Source organism: Lolium perenne, chromosome 6, assembly GCF_019359855.2.
Source record: "Lolium perenne isolate Kyuss_39 chromosome 6, Kyuss_2.0, whole genome shotgun sequence".
NCBI classification, from domain to species: Eukaryota; Viridiplantae; Streptophyta; class Magnoliopsida; order Poales; family Poaceae; genus Lolium; species Lolium perenne.
In genome coordinates this window covers 2,825,461-2,831,763 of record NC_067249.2, presented here as the reverse complement: position 1 = coordinate 2,831,763, position 6,303 = coordinate 2,825,461, and positions in this window count along the sequence as shown.

Below are 6,303 nucleotides of genomic sequence, written 5' to 3'. Positions count from 1 at the left end.
CACCCACGCGTCCTTATCCTGCCGACAGCTTTAGTCCCGGTTGCACCCACCAACCGTGACAAAAGGTTACCGACACATCCTTATCCTGCCAATAGCTTTAGTCCCGGTTGCACCCACCAGCCGTGACAAAAGGTTACCCGCACGTTAGCCCCCCAGATAAGGCCCTCCTAGATAAGCCTCCCCCAGTCTTTTGTCCCGGTTTGAGCCTCCACCCGGGATGAAAGTTTCGCGCGCCACTGCGTTCCCGCCTATTTTCTTCCCGCGTTCCCGCCTCCGTCTTCCCGCCATTTTTCCACTATATATATGTAGGCTTGGCCTCCATTTACATATCACATGTAGACTCATATCTGCAAACCTCATCATTCTCTCCCATGGCTTCCATCGTATGTCTAACACCCCGGGAGGCGGAGGCGCTTTGCGCCTCGAACTACCCCTGCCCGCCAGGGTACCGCGTCCCGACCGGCTGGTTGCTGAGCGTCGGAGGCGTACCGGTCCCTCCTATCCCTCTAGGTGTGCCACGCGAGATGGCCATCACGAACCACTACTATTTCGAGCTCACGCCTGAGCAGCGGAGGAATCCCCAGTGGCATCCCGACTACAGCCCGACTTGTGACAGCTTCTTCATCAATCGGCGTGAGAGGGCGGTTGCCAGGTAGGAGGAGGACGGCCCGCCTCCTTCGAACTTCAACGAGGCCGGCCGTCGGCTGTGGTGGCGCGGCCGGACTCTCCAGAGCGTCATGGCCTACCGTGGCCCCCGCCTGCGCTACCCTCAATCCCAGCCCACGCGTGCTCACCCGCCGAGGTTCGACAACCGCGACCCCGATGCTAGCGACGATGACGTCGGCGACTATGATGACTACAGTGGCGACTATTATAGGGCTAGGCACGACTATGACTGAATGGCTCCAACATTCGAATCTGGCCATGTACCTTAATTTTCAGTTGAGCTCTGTACTTTAATTCCAGTTCAATTGTAATAAAATTTCGTGTCAACCACTTTATTGAACAAAAACAACCGACAACGACTTTATAAACTAAATTTAAACTAATAGAACCGACAACGACTTTATTGAAATTACAATAAAATAGATAAATGACTAGTCTAGTCTCTACTCGTCGTAGGGGGTTGTCTCCGTCCAAATGTCATCCCACCGAGGGTCGTTTTCGGTCCAAGTTGTATTCGGGTTCTCGAGCTTGAACTCGGCGACGGCCCGACGGTGGCGCCTGTTGGACCTCCGTTGTGCCCTAAGGTCAGCGAAGAACACGTCGGTGTTGTCGACGTCGTTGGGGAACTGCGCCCTCCACTGGCGCATCAACTGCTCGTCGTGCTCGGCGATGGCGATCCTGTGCTGCACCTGGCGGTGCCGGCGACGGTCCTCGTCGTCGATGAGGCACGGCGCTGGCGCGAGGAACTCCGCCTCCTCTAGCGATTCAACATCCGGGAAGTTCATGTCGCGCCGTGGCCGCCGAAAGCGCCACGCCGCCGCGTCATAAGCGCGCGCCGCCAGCTCCGGCGTGTTGTACGTGCCGAGGGTGAGGCGGAAGCCACCGGCGCGTATCTCGGCGTAGAACCTACCGCTTGGATGCACTCGAACTCCACGGAAACCGGACGACCCTCGACGACGTGGAGGCATCCCGGAGATGAATGAGCGGAGGCGGTGGCGACGTGTGGTTGCGCCCGCACTCGTCGCTCTATATAGCGCACGCGGGGCATGGCACGTGTAAGCCACGGCTACACACGTCGCACGCCGGCAGCGACGGGGCGAGGCACGTGGAAGCGGTGGTGACACGTGGCGAGGCACGTGTAAGCCACGGCTACACACGTCGCACGCCGGCAGCGACGGGGCGAGGCACGTGGAAGCGGCGGCGACACGTGGCACGGGGAAACCTTACTCGGTGTCACTCCGCATATCATTAGGGGTGAAACATACACGACTATCAATGTTTGATATGATGCGAGATGCAAATAGTTATATGGGTGTCATATTCATGTTCATTGGATTTTTCTGATCAATTTTCATATATAAAACTTTTCTATTTGAGTTACCATTTAAAAGTTATTGAAATAATAGTTTTTATTAAGTTAAAATAGATAAATAAAGGTTTATTTATAAAACAGAAAAAAAAACGGCTCCAGGGGCTGATCCGCGTCCAACGGCTCCATGCCGTTGGATTCAAACGGCCGGAGCCGTTGGATGCAGACGCCGCGGATCAACCCCACCCCCTTTTGTCGCGGGTCGTGCCACCACCCTAGACCACGCCGTCAGGCTGCCGGATTTCGCCGCCGCCGCCGACGCCGCCACGCACTCCTCTGCCGACGCCGCCCTCCTTGCCGCGCGCCTCCTCGCCGCCCTCCTCGCCGCGCGCCTCCTCGCCGCGCGCCCTCCTCGCCGGCGCCTACGCGGGAGTCCTCTGCGGCGTCGCCGCCGCCGCCTCCGCGGGAGCCCTTCTGCGCGCCGCCGCCGGCACCTCCGCGCGGGAGCCCTCCTCGCCGCGCACCTCCTCCCTCTGCCGCGCCGCCGTCTGCCGCGCCGCTGCGCATCTGCGAGGTAGCCGCCGCCGGCGCCCCCGGCCATCTTTTTTTTTACTTTTTTGTAATATTATTAGTTAATTAATTAATTAAGTTAGCTAGTTTAAATTTGTATATGTATAGTTAGTTATTTTAAATTTTGTATTTGTTTTTTGTAAGTTTTCTATGTATTAGTTAGAATTTTGTATTAGTAATTAATTAGCTAGTTTAAATTGGGTATTAGTTAGTTAGTTTAAATTTTTGTAGTTAGTTAATTCAAATTTTGTAGTTAGTTAGTTCAAATTTTGTATTAATTTAAATTTTGTATTAGTAATTAGTTAGTTAGTTAGTTAGCTAGTAAACAACCGATGCAAACACCCGTCGACACCCCTCTCCCTCTCGTAAACAACCGACGCCGATACCCTCTCCCTCTCACAAACAACCGACGCTGACCCCCTCCCTTCCTCGCAAAAACCCGTCGCGACACCCTCCCCCTCTCGCAAACACGCGTCGCCGACACCCTCTCCCTCTCGCAAACACGTGTCGCCGACACCCTCTCCCTCTCGCAAACACGCATCGCCGACACCCTCTCCCTCTCGCAAACACGCGTCGCCGACACCCTCTCCCTCTCGTGTTAGGGTTAGAACATGTACTTATCGATTTAATTTTTTGCAGAAACAATGGATCCATTCGAAATCCATCGGGACTTGGAACAGGAAGACATTTTCGAGAACATAATCCGCGATGGTCCAGAAGCCGACCGAGAAGACCGCGACTCCGGTGATGGAGAAGCCCGCGGTTCCGATGATGGAGAAGCCCGTGGCTCCGGTGATGGAGAAGCCGACGGCTCCGGTGATGGAGAAGCCGACGGCTCCAGTGATGGAGAAGCCGACAGCTCTGGTCATGACGAGGTATACGATCAGTTGAGGCATTAATGGAATTCTATATGTACATATGTATATAAATTAATTAATTTTTATTCTCTTAGGCCTCCGAAGATAAGTTGGAGAAACGAGGACCGGCAAAGAAGTTGACCAAAAAAGACCACTTCACAATTGAAGCTATATCACCGAAAGGCCAACCGGTGGCACCCGCGAGTGTCAGAGTGACATTTAAAAATCAGTGCGGAGTTCTGGTTAGAGATCGTCTCCCGATCACAATTAGAGAATGGAACAAGACCAAGAATGTGTCCGAAAGTCAAGTTGCCGATAGGTACAAAGAGACACTTTTTGCCGACCTCATGGCACATTTCACTTTGCCAGATTTGGGATCGGAGTCTGAGAATGCCAAGCAGAGGGCACTAGTGAAGAAATGGGCTCTTAAGAAGATGGGGGAACTTTTCCGGGCGTATAAGAACCGGTTATGGCGAGCTTATAAGGCCGAGAAGAAGCCTCCATTATTCGAAAAGTATCTAGCGAAGCAGGAGCATAACTGGGAAGAATTTGTGCGGTACAAAGAATCAGAGGAGGCTGTGAACCTGTCAAAGAAAAACAACAAGAAAGCAAGCGAAAAGAAATATCACCATCATACGGGCCGAGGGGGCTACAAAGTAGCCATGCCTAAGTGGGATGCACAAGAGGCTAAGATGAAGCTGAATGGGATCACTCCAGAACCAGAGCGAGAAGGATGGGACATTAGGGCTCGAAATTGGTTCCTTGGGCATGGCTGTGAGTATGACATGAAGACACGGAACCTTGTTGAAAGTGACAGCAAGGTTAGGGTACCCAGGGAAAATGGGTTGAAGTGACGGCTGATATTAAAGCGGAAAAACTGAAGTTTGCTCCCGATAGAGAGAAAGACTTGCTGACGCTTGTCCTCGGTAATCCTGAAAAGGGAGGACGAACAAGAGGCTTCGGCCCTAGTGTTCCGTGGGCGCTTGGGTTTCCGAATGACGCGGAGACTTATAGAAGCCGAGCGAGAGCAAAAAAACGCGAGCTGGAGGTGCAGAATGACCGGATGGCTAAGTTCCAACGGCAACTAGACCAGCAGAAGCTGGAGATTCAGCAGCAGCAGCGGGAGATTAATGAACTTAAAGGACAGCACCAGCCAGATAATACCGCCGGCATATCTCAGCGACGAGACAGCAGCGTGGCCGACTCGGAGGCCCCGCCTACACAGATGATAGATGGCGGTCCTAGCGACCCCATGGATGGAATCAAGGAGCAAACACCTTGTGATCTCCATGAGGTGTTCAGGAACATGTCTGTTAAGGTGGCAGTCGGCTATGTCTTACCTGCATTTGGGCCCGAAGGTGAGCCGGCAACATGGCATGGCAATCAGATTCTAGCTGGCTATGCTCGTGTCGGGGTGGATTCAGTTGTACCAACGTGGGAGACATTGGAGCTCGAAATCCCTGGAGGTGATGGGGGGTTACACTCAGAGAGGTGCTGGGAGAAATCATTCTCTGGAAAAAGAAGAACATCAGGCTGCCAGGCATGGTAACCTCTACTAGTCGTCCCACCAGGTCACCATCACCTCCTCCAAATGATCGAAGGCCGCCATCACCTCCTCCGACTGATCACAGTCGCCACCATCACCCCATGGGTACGACATCGACCACGACATCCGTAGTCCATCTCCATCTCCAGCGCCGCCACCTGCGCCCACTAAGACTCAGAATGCACCCAACTGGAAGCGTTTCAGGAGTCCTGTCCGCAAGCTGTCGCCACTCCCAACAGTACCAAAGGTTCCTCCCCCCGTCCTTACGATCGTACTGATGAGGAAAATGATGCCATTGTTAAGAAATACAATTATGATTTTTTTCATAAGGAGAAACCCAAGGCCCCAGCACCATACACCGAGAAGCAAAAAGTATATGCTCTTTCTTTTCTGAACACACCATCGCAATATGACTTACACGAGAAGAAGGATGACTATACACGCACACTTGCGAGGGTAATTGATGATAAGAGTACTGCTAAGAAGGATAGTGCTAGCACGAGCAAATCATCAGCTATAAGTGTAGCCGGGAAGAAATCAAGTTCAACAAGTGCACCCCTCAAGGCCAAGCAAACGACAGAAGGCAAAAAAAGAAAGGAAGTTCCCCAGCTCGGAGAACAGGCCAAACATTCGATCCCACCACTCAAAGTGTTTGATGTTCCCAAGGTGTACCTGGAACATGGTGGTGGTATCAATATGGAAGATGCTGCAAAGCTAGCGGCTGACTGTGGATGTACCGTGGAGGAATTGCTGGGTGCCGCAGATGCTGCACTAGCCACTGCTGATATAGCTCCTAAATTTGTCTACGGGATGACTTGGTCAGCAGAGAGCGGCTGCATAAACTACCAACACATATGCGGAATTTGCATCAGTGGTACCTTGATGCATGCAAGGAGAACATACGTTACATCGTGGCGAATATACCATTTGAATATTACTACCGAAAGGAGGAGATCCATATTGAGATGAATGAACTCTGGCAGTTATTCAATTTAGAAGCCCTCGACAAATCTCTCATGAGTTGCTATTGCTTGTAAGTTGTTAACTACATATAAGTTAATGTTCATTCAGTTCATGTTCGTTTTCATTGCATATACTCATTATATCTTATGTGTTCTCTTATGCAGACTGAAGATCAGTGAATGCAAAAGTAATAATATTATCAATATTGGGTTTATTGACCCAGATAAAGTACATCATGAAACGGTAAAGCATAAAGGCGAAGAAACGGGGGGAAACCTACTAAGGTTCTTGGGGGAACAACATTTCTGTGATTCAATACTGTTTCCTTACAACTACGAGTGAGAGTCTTAATGATCTGTTATACACATTCAATTTTTCTTACTCGATGTTAA